Source organism: Ranitomeya imitator, chromosome 4 (assembly GCF_032444005.1).
Source record: "Ranitomeya imitator isolate aRanImi1 chromosome 4, aRanImi1.pri, whole genome shotgun sequence".
Taxonomy (NCBI): domain Eukaryota; kingdom Metazoa; phylum Chordata; class Amphibia; order Anura; family Dendrobatidae; genus Ranitomeya; species Ranitomeya imitator.
In genome coordinates, this window is record NC_091285.1 from 431,143,004 (window position 1) to 431,158,431 (window position 15,428).

Consider the following 15,428-nt stretch of genomic DNA (forward strand, 5'->3'; position numbering starts at 1 on the left):
AACCATTTCCACTGGCCTTGGTGGCACTTTGCTTATAGTGCGCAGGTGGAAGTTAATACGTAATATGTGTGAAAGAAATAGGATATCATGCAACAGGCGCAGCTGGTGAACTGCGACGGATGCATGAAAACATAGCGTAACCCCTACAGTGCCAGCAGAGCCGTAAACCAGTGTGCACATAGAATCATGTGTGGGATTCTAACAATATTGATATTAATAATTATAAATACTAGAAATTGTGTTTCTAAGATAAATATCACTGACAATTGCAATTTGTTATACTCAACTCAACATTAAAAAAAAATTATTAATGAGCTTCTCCATCTGAATTTCTTTTTTTCAAAAAACCATCCAGCATGCGCTCAAAAGAAAAAAACTATACTCCACATTGCGTTTCTCGCACAATGCTGTGCTTACTCCGAAACTCCACTTTTAGCTGGGCAGGCATGTCACAGCTGCAGCTAATCACTGCCTGCAGAGGTGGTCCACAGCATCACCAGTGCAGCCAGTAATTGGCTGCAGCGGTCACATATCATTACAGCTAAAGCAGGTTGTACGAAGAACGTCTAGTGACCAAAGCAACATTGTCAGGGACTCGTGAAGAACACTATACTTTATATTCTAATTTTAGAGCATGCTGGATGTTTTTGAATTAAACATTTAATGTTGGTCAACCTGTATCTGAGAATTATCAGTTTTACATTTCAGCACATTTATTTAAAGAATCAGTTATCCACCACCCGTATATATCATGTATGCAAAACCCTGATGATGTTTGTTTTAGAAAGCCGTAGTTTTGATACACTGCTGTAATTTAATATTTGTCAATTTTCACTTTTATTCTAAAGTTTCACTCCTGCTGTTGAACAAATGTAAGTCTTTTAGGTTGTGAGATACGGTAATTATTGTGGTTCAGTGGTTTAGAATATGGTTTTGTACTACTTTCTAAAAGACATTTTTTTTTATACTATGGGAATTTTGAACTTCAGAATTTCATCTGCATCAAATCCTCCCTGCGCACATCTGATCAAGTTTACAGGCTGTAATAAATAAGCTTACCTAGAGGTTGGCAAACCACGTCCGCAGAACTTGCCAACTTCCCTGACATGTCTATTTTTCAAATACTAGAAATCTGTGTTGTGCTATTTTTTTATTATTCATCCCTGAAATGTGTGATTGACACAGTCCACTCAGTACTGAAACTAGACCTGTAATATGGGACATCCACTTATTCCAATACATTTCTGTATAGTAGAGGAATGGTGAATTCTAATAAACATTGAGCTAACATAATTTTTTCATAGTACATCTAAGTATTTATGAAAACTGCCATGAGAGCTTCTTTAAACCTATTTGCAACTAATTCAACTTTCCTAAACAATAGGGCATCCTGTAACTAAAGATGTTTATACCTGATTTAATGTATTACTCAATTCATTCTCTATGATAAGGTAATATTGTAAACTCACTTTAATGCTACGTTCAGTTCTTGGTCAGCATTTTACATCAGGATTTGTAAATCATAATCAGGAGAGGAACAATCAGAGGAAAAGTATAATAGAAACACATCACCACTTCTAGATTTATCATTTACTCTTGGTTTTGGCTTACACATACTGATGTGAACTACTGACCAAATACTGATAGTATGAACATGGCCTAAGAGTATGTGCACACATTAAGTATTTGCAATATATTTTTCTGCACCAAAACCCTGAGTGTTGGCAAGGAATACGCTGCTTAACCCCTTCCCGACATGCACCATACATGTACTGCTTTACGAGAGCTGCATTCCCGCAAACCGCAGTACAGGTACGGTGCATCATATGCGTGACGCACGCTCAGTGCTCTGCTTGAGAGCTGATCGATCCCAGCAACGCCAACGACTCGTGATAGCACTGATCGCAGGCATTTAACCCCTCTGATGCCGCTGTCTGTAGTGATGAGAGACCACCTAATTTACGGATGCATGTCCTAATTGACGGGCTGGGAGGGAGACCAATTGCAACTCCCCTCCATCTCCTTAGTGTTCTTGTGCTTCTCCCCTCCGGCACTTGCTATCCATGCAACCCGTCTGCTTCTCTTCTCTGTCCTGGAGCTGCAGCACCACACGTGGCTGCATGGCCCCAGCTCTCTCCTTCTCTCTCTCCTCTCTGTCTGCTACCAACTGCCTTGGTCCCCCTGGACCAACTAACTAACTCCTCCAAGCCAGAATATATATACCTGGGGAAGCTCCTCTGAAACCGGGTTCATCGCTCCCCCTTCTGGCCTGGAATCGGAACATGTTGCATGTATGTGTACCTTCCTTGCTTTCAGGCATGACATCACCCTCCTCGAAAGGAAGGCAACATCACTGTAACAACAGGTTTCCTGGGGTATTTCTATATTCAGCAGAAATTGTGAGACAAATAAAATTTTAGGCCATTTTTACTGTTTTCCCAGTATGAAAATGTAAAATTTGAGGCTAACAATTTTGGTGGTTTGGTGGTAAAAATGTAAATTATTTTTGTCTACACTGCCTAATGGTACAAAGATGAATTAATTGAGAGGTTTAGTTTGTAAAATTGGGTCACTTATGAGGGGTTCTGCTCTTCTGGCACCTCAGGGGCTCTGCCAATGTGACATGGCACCCTCAAACCAGTGCAGCAAAATCTGCACTGTAATGTGGCACTACTTCTCTTCTGAGCTTTGCACTGTGCCTCAAAAGTAATTTTTGACCACATATGGTGTATCGGTGTACTCAGGAGAAATTGCAAAACAAGTTTTGGGGTCCGTTTTCTCTTGTTCCCCTTGTGAAAATACAACATTTGGAGCTAAAAAAGATTTTTGCGTGGAAAATGTGATTTTTTTTTTTATTTTCTCGGCTTAATGTTATAACCTGTGGGTTCAAGGTGCCCAATACAAATCTAGATAACTTCACTAAGGGATCTAGTTTCCAAAATGGTGTCACTTGGGGGGTTTCCACTGTTTAGGCACATCAGGGGTTCTCCAAACACGACATGGCATCCGATAATTATTCCAGTAAATTTTACAGTCAAAAAGTCAAATGGCGCTCCTTCCAAGCCCTGCCATGCACCCAAACAGTGGTTTTCCTCCACATATTGGGTATCTGCATACTCAGGAGAAATTGCATTGTTACCCTTATGAAAATGCAAAATTTGGAGCTAAAAAAGGTTAATCTGGAAAAATATTGATTTTTTTTATTTCTTTACTCTACGTTATAAACTTCTGTGAAGCACCTGTGGGTTCAAGCTGCTCAATACACATCTAGATAAGTTCCATAAGGGGTCTAGTTTCCAAAATGGTGTCACTTGTGGGGGTTCCCACTGTTTAGGCACATCAGGGGTTCTTCAAACATGACATGGCGGCCGCTAATTATTCCAGCAAATTTTACATTCAAAAAGTGAAATGGTGCTCCTTCCCTTCCAAGCCCTGCCGTGTGCCCCAACAATAGAGTTCCCCCACGTAAAGGGTATTGGCATTCTCAGGAGAAATTGCACAGCAAATTCTATGGTCCATTTTCTCCTGATACTTCCTTGCGAAAGTAAAAAAAAATTAGGTCTAAAGGAATTTTTTTTGTGAAACAAAAGTAAATGTTTATTTTTTCCTTCCACATTCCAAAAATTTCTGTGAAGCACCTGAAGGGTTAATAAACTTCACGAATGTGGTTTTGAGCACCTTGAGGGGTGCGGTTTTTAGAATGGTATCACTTTTGGGTATTTTCTGTCATATAGACCCCTCAAAGTCACTTCAAATGTGAGGTGGTCCCTAAAAAATGGTTTTGCAAATTTAGTTGTAAAAATGAGAAATCGCTGGTCAACTTTTAACCCTTATAACTTCCTTACATTTTAAAAATTGTAAAGTAAAGTGGGCTTTATTAACTATTTTGTGTGATATGACTCTCTGATTTAAGGGCATACAAATTAAAAGTTTGAAAATTTAGTACATTTTCACCAAATTTCTGGTTTTTTTCACAAATATATGCAAGTCGTATGAAATTTTTTTTTACCACTATCATGAAGTACAATATGTCATGAGAAAACACTCTCAGATTCAGTGGGATCCATTTAAGTTATTACCTCATAAAGTGACAGTGGTCAGAATTGTAAAAATTGGCCCGGTCAGGAAGGTGAAAACAGGCTTTGGAGCAAAGGGGTTAAAATATGTATGAAAAAAAATGTGGTTTTGATGTGTTTTTTACTTGCATTTTCTTCCCATTCAACTGAATAAATGAAAAATGCTGCTAAAATGCTGAAAGATTTGACAGGCTGTAGAATTGAAAAAACACTTTGATGGTTCAAATCTGCAAGTAAAAAATAAGCAGGATGTGCATGAGGTTTTAGAAACCTCATTTACTTTGCTGGTACTATAAAGCACTGTTTACCATGCGGGGGAAAAAAATGCAGAAAAAAATGCAGCAAAAACACATTGTGTGAACAAGCCCTTAAGCTGCATTTATACCTATCAACTGCCGACTTGTTTGCTGATTGGTGGTCATTTAATTGCCTATGCACACAGGCACACTGCTGCACCAATGCGACCTGAATGATCTGTAGTAGCTGGTTCAGTGGCCATAGGCTGCCATTGTTCTCAGTAGCATCAGTCCTGTTTACACAGCACTATACACATTTTGCTCCTTCATCGGGTGATCAGCAGCCTGTTTACCTGTAGGTGGTTGTTTAATGGCCTGATTGGACAAACCAACTGTGCACCACATGCAAACTGAATAGTCAGGAAAAGATTGTCCAGTGCGCATAGGCTGCCATTGTTCTCAGTAGCACCAGTCCTGTTTACACAGCACTATACACATTTTGCTCCTTCATCGGGTGATCAGGTGTTTACCTGTAGGTGGTTGTTTAATGGCCTGTTTGGGCAAACTGTTGTGAATTCTGTGATCAAGCTCCCTCCTGTGGTCATGAGTGGTACTTCGGCTGGTTCTGTCTATGAGCTTCCGCTGGTGGATGTGAGTGGGGCTGCGGCTTCTGAGTTTCCTTCCTCAGGTGCGAGGCTAAGTCGTTAGGTGCTGCTCTATTTAACTCCACCTAGTTCTTTGTTCCTGGCCTCCAGTCAATGTTCCAGTTTTGGTCTGGCTCTCTCCTGGATCGTTCTTGTGGCCTGTCTGCCCTGCATAAGCTAAGTTCTGCTTGTGTTACTTTTGTTTGCTATATTTTCTGTCCAGCTTGCTATATTGGTTTTTCTTGCTTGCTGGAAGCTCTGAGACGCAGAGGGAGCACCTCCGTACCGTTAGTCGGTGCGGAGGGTCTTTTTGCCCCCTCTGCGTGGTTGTTTGTAGGTTTTTGTGTTGACCGCAAAGCTATCTTTCCTATCCTCGGTCTATTCAGTAAGTCGGGCCTCACTTTGCTAAAATCTATTTCATCTCTGTGTTTGTATTTTCATCTTAACTCACAGTCATTACATGTGGGGGGCTGCCTTTTCCTTTGGGGAATTTCTCTGAGGCAAGGTAGGCTTATTTTTCTATCTTCAGGGCTAGTTAGTTTCTCAGGCTGTGCCGAGTTGCATAGGGAGCGTTAGGCGCAATCCACGGCTACCTCTAGTGTGGTATGATAGGATTAGGGATTGCGGTCAGCAGAGTTCCCACGTCTCAGAGCTCGTCCTATGTTAGTAACTATCAGGTCACTTTGTGTGCTCTTAACCACTAGGTCCATTGTGGTTCTGAATCACCTGTTCATAACAGCAAACCAACTGTGCACCACATGCAAACTGAATAGTCAGGAAAAAATTGTCCAGTGCGCCTAGGCTGCCATCATTCTCAACAGCATGTCCTGTTTACACAGGAAGATATGCTGCAGCGAACAATGATCTTTTACTCAAACCAAGAAATAATTTCACCCAAGGGATGAGCTATTTGCATCAGGGGATCAGAAGCCTGTTTGCACTACATGAAGATCGTGAAATGAGCATTTCTATTAGCCAGTTGTTCGTGATTATCGTGCAGCTTAAATGCAATAATGATAATCGTGCAGTGTGACATTGAAACAAATAATGTTGTAGCATAATCTTTCATAATGTAATTAGATCATCAGTGACATATACAGTGGGGCAAAAAAGTATTTAGTCAGTCAGCAATAGTGCAAGTTCCACCACTTAAAAAGATGAGAGGCGTCTGTAATTTACATCATAGGTAGACCTCAACTATGGGAGATAAACTGAGAGAAAAAAATCCAGAAAATCACATTGTCTGTTTTTTTAACAATTTATTTGCATATTATGGTGGAAAATAAGTATTTGGTCAGAAACAAACAATCAAGATTTCTGGCTCTCACAGACCTGTAACTTCTTCTTTAAGAGTCTCCTCTTTCCTCCACTCATTACCTGTAGTAATGGCACCTGTTTAAACTTGTTATCAGTATAAAAAGACACCTGTGCACACCCTCAAACAGTCTGACTCCAAACTCCACTATGGTGAAGACCAAAGAGCTGTCAAAGGACACCAGAAACAAAATTGTAGCCCTGCACCAGGCTGGGAAGACTGAATCTGCAATAGCCAACCAGCTTGGAGTGAAGAAATCAACAGTGGGAGCAATAATTAGAAAATGGAAGACATACAAGACCACTGATAATCTCCCTCGATCTGGGGCTCCACGCAAAATCCCACCCCGTGGGGTCAGAATGATCACAAGAACGGTGAGCAAAAATCCCAGAACCACGCGGGGGGACCTAGTGAATGAACTGCAGAGAGCTGGAACCAATGTAACAAGGCCTACCATAAGTAACACACTACGCCACCATGGACTCAGATCCTGCAGTGCCAGACGTGTCCCACTGCTTAAGCCAGTACATGTCCGGGCCCGTCTGAAGTTTGCTAGAGAGCATTTGGATGATCCAGAGGAGTTTTGGGAGAATGTCCTATGGTCTGATTATTATTATTATTATTATTTATTATTATAGCGCCAATGAAACCAAACTGGAACTGTTTGGTAGAAACACAACTTGTCGTGTTTGGAGGAAAAAGAATACTGAGTTGCATCCATCAAACACCATACCTACTGTAAAGCATGGTGGTGGAAACATCATGCTTTGGGGCTGTTTTTCTGCAAAGGGGCCAGGACGACTGATCCGGGTACATGAAAGAATGAATGGGGCCATGTATCGTGAGATTTTGAGTGCAAACCTCCTTCCATCAGCAAGGGCATTGAAGATGAAACGTGGCTGGGTCTTTCAACATGACAATGATCCAAAGCACAGCGCCAGGGCAACGAAGGAGTGGCTTCGTAAGAAGCATTTCAAGGTCCTGGAGTGGCCCAGCCAGTCTCCAGATCTCAACCCTATAGAAAACCTTTGGAGGTAGTTGAAAGTCCGTGTTGCCAAGCGAAAAGCCAAAAACATCACTGCTCTAGAGGAGATCTGCATGGAGGAATGGGCCAACATACCAACAACAGTGTGTGGCAACCTTGTGAAGACTTACAGAAAACGTTTGACCTCTGTCATTGCCAACAAAGGATATATTACAAAGTATTGAGATGAAATTTTGTTTCTGACCAAATACTTATTTTCCACCATAATATGCAAATAAAATGTTAAAAAAAACAGACAATGTGATTTTCTGGATTTTTTTTTCTCAGTTTGTCTCCCATAGTTGAGGTCTACCTATGATGTAAATTACAGACGCCTCTCATCTTTTTAAGTGGTGGAACTTGCACTATTGCTGACTGACTAAATACTTTTTTGCCCCACTGTACTTTATAGTTAGCACTGTAATTCCACACACTATTTTAACAGCTAAAACAATACATATAATGGCAAATGAAACAGAACTGGTGAAATAAATAGAGGTAAACGGTGCATTTATATAACTTGCAGATGTTACCATGAAAATGTGGACAGATGGTGTAGAACAGACAATATATAGTTATAATGGTATTACATACACATGAATAAATTAACACAGATATTGTTACAGTATAACAGGATTTTGTTTACAAAATTGCCATTGGTTTATAGGTTTATATTATTAATATATTATACATTCTAGAATATATAATAGAAACTATAGAATTATATTACACATTGCTATAATAATTCACATTCATTTGTTTTCTGCATTATTTTTCCTCTTTATGTTATTAGCTGCAGAACACAACAAAAGGTTGCCAGTGGAGATAATCGATTATTTAAAAATTTGCCAGGTTCTACAAATTTTTAATAAAAATTTGATTAACCGCAAGTCGATTTGTCGTAAATTACAATACTACAAATCATCTAATTTCCTTAAAAAAATGTGAGTAACACTCTGATGTCTCTTAGGACTTGACCTCACAATAGAAAAGGATGGTAACAAGGTAGTAACCAACATCCCACAGTGGACTAACAGACTTTTCTATTTTTTTTACACTTCTGCAGAAGTTTCTGAATTGGCTTCTCAGTGAAAGTCATGTGGCAAGGCTCTTTATAGGATTGATATTGACTTATAGGACTGCTACTTCCAATGTGCCATATTAGTGTTCCTGTTCTCTTTCTCTCTGAAGAGGTTATTTACGTTCTTAAAATAAAAACAGTCCAAAAATTATCCCATTTAGTAATTTGAGATTAGGAAGATCTTTATTTTCAGAAGACTGAATCAATCTGACTGTGCTGCTGGCAGAGGTAATATCATTCTGATGTGACTTAGATGAGTAATGTGGCATGTATTCCATATCGCCTTCCGTTTTCTAAAATGCATGTTTGAGGTAAAGTAGGCTAGTTGAGAGCTGCATTTGCCGATATTACTGCCTGGACAGCTGATGCCAGTGGTGGTGGTGGTGATGATTTTACATAGTTATTAAAGTTGAAGGAAGACTTTAAGTCCATCTAGTTCAACCCATAGCCTAACCTAACATGCCCTAACATGTTGATCCAGAGGAAGGCAAAAAAAACCCATGTGGCAAAGAGTAAGCTTCACATTGGGGAAAAAATTCCTTCCCGACTCCACATACAGCAATCAGACTAGTTCCCTGGATCAACGCCCTATCAAGGAATCTAGTGTATATACCCTGTAACATTATACTTTTCAAGAAGGGCATCCAGTCCCCTCTTAAATTTAAGTAATGAATCACTCATTACAACATCATACGGCAGAGAGTTCCATAGTCTCACTACTCTTACAGTAAAGAATCCGCGTCTGTTATTATGCTTAAACCTTTTTTCATCCAGACGTAGAGGATGCCCCCTTGTCCCTGTCTCAGGTCTATGATTAAAAAGATCATCAGAAAGGTCTTTGTACTGTCCCCTCACATATTTATACATTAACATAAGATCACCCCTTAGTCTTCGTTTTTCCAAACTAAATAGCCCCAAGTGTAATAACCTATCTTGGTATTGCAGACCCCCCAGTCCTCTAATAACCTTGGTCGCTCTTCTCTGCACCCGCTCCAGTTCAGCTATGTCTTTCTTATACACCGGAGACCAGAACTGTGCACAGTATTCTAAGGGTGGTCGAACTAGTGACTTGTATACAGGTAAAATTATGTTCTCCTCATGAGCATCTATGCCTCTTTTAATGCATCCCATTATTTTATTTGCCTTTGTAGCAACTGCCTGACACTGGCCACTAAATATGAGTTTGTCATCCACCCATACACCCAGGTCTTTTTCATTGATGGTTTTGCCCAGAATTTTAGAATTAAGCACATAGTTATACATCTTATTACTTCTACCCAAGTGCATGACCTTACATTTATCTCCATTAAAGCTCATTTGCCATTTATCAGCCCAAGCTTCTAGTTTACATAAATCATCCTGTAATATAAAATTGTCCTCCATTTTGATGCTGCCAGGGGCTCCAAAATTCTCAGCCTTAGTATGGAGAGTGACATACCAGCTCTGGCTTGTCAAGGTATGGAGGCTTATTCGCTGTGCAAAGCTCCTCAGGGAAATTTAATGTGCAAAATAATGTAATAAGCCTCCTTACCTTGACAAGCCATAGCTGGTATGTCACTCTCCATAAGGAGAAACGCTACCCCTTAGACCCCAGTCCAGAGCCTCTCATCTAGCCAAATTAGTTCTCATGCTTTGCACTGACGAGGGCCAACAGCCCGAAACACCGTGTCTGCGAATTAAGATACTGATTTGGCTTTTATCCTAAGTCATATTGCACGACTTGTTAAAGGGTTGATTGTGACCTGTAGGATCGCTACTTCCAACAGGTGGCGCTATAGAGTTTACATGTTCTTTTTAGCTGAAGAGGCAATTTGCATACAGCCATAGTATGGGACTTTTCACTTTAAACTGAGTCATTAAACCCTTTCCCAAATGGATTTAACAAAAAATACTAGCTAGGTAGATGTACAAAAAGCAAAATGTGACAGGAGGTATGGCAATTATTATTGTCAAATTGGACTAGTAAAACAGGTGTGTATCTAACAAAAATTGAACACTCTTACCAAAAATTATGTATAAAAAATGCATAGGTAGGTGCATATCCAAAATCCATCATCTGCAACAGGGCACTGTATTGACATGGCATGTACTGCTATAAAATTTGAGCACTAAAAGAGATGAGTAAAAAATAATTGCTTGCAACATGCCAACTTTGTGAGGTAGACATTCATTGTGAAATATTTGGATTTTGGGGAATTTTCATGTTTTTTTTTAACAAAATATCCCCTTTTGCAAAAAGGATTGCACAAAATTGCAAACACTTGAATCTCTGTATTATTTGCAGACTACTACACTTTTTTCTTTACTGCTGCAGTTGTGCAACACATTATTGCTTGAAGTATTTGTCCAATTGGGCTTTCTCTTCCTATCTCTATTGATGACCTGTAAGCTCTGACATCATCTCACTATTACCCTAACATCAACATGGCTGCTGTGTTTCCTGCCTGGGCTTTTATACAGGCTATGATATGATTGGCTCTCCTATACCAAGTGATGTGATAGCTGCATTGCATTATGGGAAGTGCATGCGGTTGCACCTGAGGTCATGTAGGTCTTCCCTGGCTGATGCAATCTTCTGTTACACAAATTGACACACAGTTTGAGTTGTTTTGAATCGGTCTTCTCTAGTTACCAGTCTTCAATTAGCTAAGATAAATACATTTTATATATTCTTTCATGTAAATGGCATCAGATTAGGTTCACACTTTGAATACTATATTATCATCATTCCCCACTATTACATTTTAATAATTGTCTATGATCAAAACCTAAGAATTACATAGACATGAATGTTGTTAGGGTTGGCGGAACGCACCGAATATATATATTTATTAATAGTAGTAGGTACGTTCGCAACCCGGGATCCACTGTGCAGAAAAGAACCTGCTGCTAAGTATGGCGGTATAATATAGTACTATAAACAAACTCTGTTACTTCACAGAGTCTGTTAGAAAAGAGAACGCTGTGCCCTGTTTAGCTCACAGAGGAACACAGCTACTTAGTAGAGCAGTTAGTGGACATGCAGTCAAATGCAAATACGCAGCTCCTCGCCGGTGGAGACAGAATTCTAATGGCTATACGCCAGCCCTGAATCCACTCACATGAAACTCCTCGCCGGAGGTGCCAGCATTCTAGGGGCTTATTTCAGCCGGGTCCCTGAATACACACACACACTAAACTCCTCGCCGGAGGTGCCAGCATTCTAGGGGCTTATTTCAGCCGGGTCCCTGACTGCATACAAACACGACCACACTGGCCCTGAGCTCATACAGAAATTGACACTAGCGCATGGCCATGCGGTTATGCAAACTTTTTATAGCTGCAGCATGTACAGGACCTTCCTGGAGGACCAATGGAATTTGCTGCAGTACCTGAGCATGTGACCCTAGACCTCCACTGAGAGATCTTACCCTGGGCATGCTCAGTTTGTGCAAATCAGGACTTAGTCCCAGAAAAGCCTGATCGCCGCAGACCAGTGCAGGGTACAATAGCAGAGCCTGGAGAGGCAGCAGTAACCCTTTGCACAGTATCAGATCCAATGAGACGCTGGGACCGACATCTCCGCTGAGCAGGCTCCACTGCGGCCGATGCAGAATGGGAGACTGCAGCAGACACAGATCGAGATTCCCCCTGTGCAGCGGCGGGAACTCGACTCCTAACAAATGCAGTAGAGAGTCATTTGGAGAAGGCATATTTTAATGATACATCTGACACATTTTCAGATTAGTATTTATGAAAAGAATGTTAAAATGTTGCAGAAAAATCCATTTATGCCTAACTAAGGGCTCATGCTCACTTGCGAGAAAAACGGACCAGTGCAATCCAATAAAAAAATCGGATTGCACTCGGACAATGTTATTCAGTGGGTGACATCTCATTTGCGATTTTTTTCTCAGCCGAAATCGGAAAAAAATTGCAGCATGCTGCGTATCTCGGACGAAACTTGCCAATGTAAGACAATGGGTGCGAGAAAAAAATTGCACAGCACTCGCACCATGCGAGCAAAATCACACTGACATGTTAAGAATAGAAAAGATAGAATAGATATGTACAGATAGAATACATACATATACAGTATATATATATATATATATATATATATATATATGTGTATATATATATATATATATACAGTACAGACCAAAAGTTTGGACACACCTTCTCATTTAAAGATTTTTCTGTATTTTCATGACTGTGAAAATTGTAACTTCACACTGAAGGCATCAAAACTATGAATTAACACTTGTGGAATTATATACTTAACAAAAAAGTGTGAAACAACTGAAAATATGTCTTATATTCCAGGTTCTTCAAAGTATCCACCTTTTGCTTTGATGACTGCTTTGCACACTCTTGGCATTCTCTTGATGACCTCAATTAAATCGAGAATCTGTTGAAAGAGCTGAAAACTGCTGTTCACAAACGATCTCCATCAAACCTCACTGAGCTCGAGCTGTTTGCCAAGGAAGAATGGGCAAGAATTTCAGTCTCTCGATGTTCAAAACTGATAGACATACCACAAGCGACTTGCAGTTGTAATCAACAAAGTGTTAAGTTAAAGGGGCCGAATAATATTGCACGCCCCACTTTTTAGTTTTTGAATTTCCCCCAAAATTTAAAATAATCAATAAATTTCATTCAACTTCACAATTGTGTTCCACTTGTTCTTGATTCTTCACCAAAAATTTACATTTGGTATCTTTATGTTTGAAGCATGATATGTGGGAAAAGGTTGAAAAGTTCCAGGGAGTAGAATACTTTCGCAAGGCACTGTACATGAGATGCAGAAAATCCACAGGTAAAAAATGCATGTGTGGTTTTAGTGCATTTTCACGGCTTTAATGCATCATTATGTCAATAAAGTTTTGTTAAAGCAAAAAAAGAGGAAGTGTCAAACACAAATCAGCTTTATTTAAAGCATGACACAGCAAACAGACCCAAAAAAGCGATAAAAACACGTGTTAAAAACGCATCGAAAAACGCAAGTAACCGAATTTACCGTATATACTCGAGTATAAGCCGACCCGAGTATAAGCCGACCCCCCTAATTTTGCCACAAAAAACTGGGAAAACTTATTGATTCGAGTATAAGCCTAGGGTAGGAAATGCAGCAGCTACTGGTAAATATCAAAAATAAAAATAGATGCTCCATACCGTTCATTATGACCCCATAGATGCTCCATAGAAAGCTGTGCCCCATATATCTATTGCTCTGCACCATTCATTATTGCCCCATAGATGCTCCTTATAAAGCTGTGCCCCATATATATTGCTCTGCACCGTTGATTATTGTAACAACTCTGCTGGCATCACAGCATGGCCTCACATCTCTCACACAATCTTACCCACTGCTCCAGGCCATGATGTGGCTTCTGTTTCATGCCAGCTCCATGTTCTGTGTCTGTGCTCTGTGCATGCTTCATGGCTATGTGTATAGGGGGCCGGCGCCTGAACTCTCTGGTACTTATAGGAATCAGGTGCATCTGTCTAATTAGTTCCTGACCAATTACCAAGAGGCCTCCTGTATATAGTGCAGCTCCACCCTGTGCTCTGGGCCTGTGCAATGTGTTAGCTCAGTTAGTGTTTAGTGTTGTGAATTCTGTTGTCGTGCTCCCTCCTGTGGTCATGAATAGTACTTCGGCTGGTTCTGTCCATGGACTTCCTCTGGTGGGTGTTTCTGAATTTCACAGGTGACGAGGTTAATTCGTTAGCTGCTGCTCTATTTAACTCCACTTAGATCTTTGCTCCAGGCCACCTGTCAATGTTCCAGTATTGGTCTAGTTCACTCCTGGATCGTTCTTGTGACCTGTCTTCCCATCAGAAGCTAAGTTCCAGCTTGTATTTCTTTGGTTTGCTATTTTTCTGTCCAGCTTGCTATTTAATTTGTTGTCTTGCTTGCTGGAAGCTCTGGGACGCAGAGGGAGCGCCTCCGCACCGTGAGTCGGTGCGGAGGGTCTTTTTGCGCCCTCTGCGTGGTCTTTTTGTAGGTTTTTGTGCTGACCGCAAAGTAACCTTTCCTATCCTCGGTCTGTTCAGTAAGTCGGGCCTCACTTTGCTAAATCTATTTCATCTCTGTGTTTGTATTTTCATCTTTACTCACAGTCATTATATGTGGGGGGCTGCCTTTTCCTTTGGGGAATTTCTCTGAGGCAAGGTAGGCTTTATTTTTCTATCTTCAGGGCTAGCTAGTTTCTTAGGCTGTGCCGAGTTGCATAGGGAGCGTTAGGCGCAATCCACGGCTATTTCTAGTGTGTTTGATAGGTTTAGGGATTGCGGTCAGCAGAGTTCCCACGTCCCAGAGCTCGTCCTTATTATCAGTAACTATCAGGTCATTCCGTGTGCTCTTAACCACTAGGTCCATTATTGTCCTGACCACCAGGTCATAACAGTACAGGTGGCCCAAAGTACTAATGCATCTCAATAGAGGGATAAGAGAAGTTCTGAGACCATTTTTTTTTCTTTACAGTGTGTTTTGTCTCTATTTTCCCCTTTACCTCTGGGTGGTTCAGGACACTGGTGTAAACATGGACATTCAAGGTCTGCCCTCTTGGATGGATAATCTCACTACAAGGATACAAAACATTCAAGATTTTGTGGTTCAGAATCCGATGTCAGAGCCTAGGATTCCAATTCCTGATTTGTTTTTTTGGTGATAGATCTAAGTTCTTGAATTTCAAAAATAATTGTAAATTGTTTCTTGCCTTGAAACCTCGCTCCTCAGGTGACCCTGTTCAACAAGTAAAGATCATTATTTCTTTGTTACGTGGTGACCCTCAAGACTGGGCATTTTCCCTTGCGCCAGGAGATCCGGCATTGCGTGATGTTGATGCGTTTTTCCTGGCGCTTGGATTGCTTTATGACGAACCTAATTCAGTGGATCAGGCAGAGAAAATCTTGCTGGCTCTGTGTCAGGGTCAGGATGAAGCGGAGATATATTGTCACAAGTTTAGAAAGTGGTCTGTGCTCACTCAGTGGAATGAATGTGCCCTGGCAGCAATCTTCAGAAAGGGTCTCTCTGAAGCCCTTAAGGATGTCATGGTGGGGTTTCCCAT

The 15,428-nt window shown here is 40.7% G+C and overlaps 1 long non-coding RNA gene across 1 annotated transcript in view; it reads left to right on the forward strand.

Annotated features, from left to right (window-relative positions):
* LOC138674170 (uncharacterized) overlaps nt 1-12,970 on the forward strand; it is a 22,454-nt gene extending 9,484 nt beyond the window's left edge. The window contains exon 3 of the long non-coding RNA XR_011320514.1: nt 12,682-12,970. This is a non-coding gene — a long non-coding RNA (uncharacterized lncRNA). The remainder of the gene's footprint in view (nt 1-12,681) is intronic.
* The last annotated feature ends 2,458 nt before the right edge of the window (nt 12,971-15,428 follow it).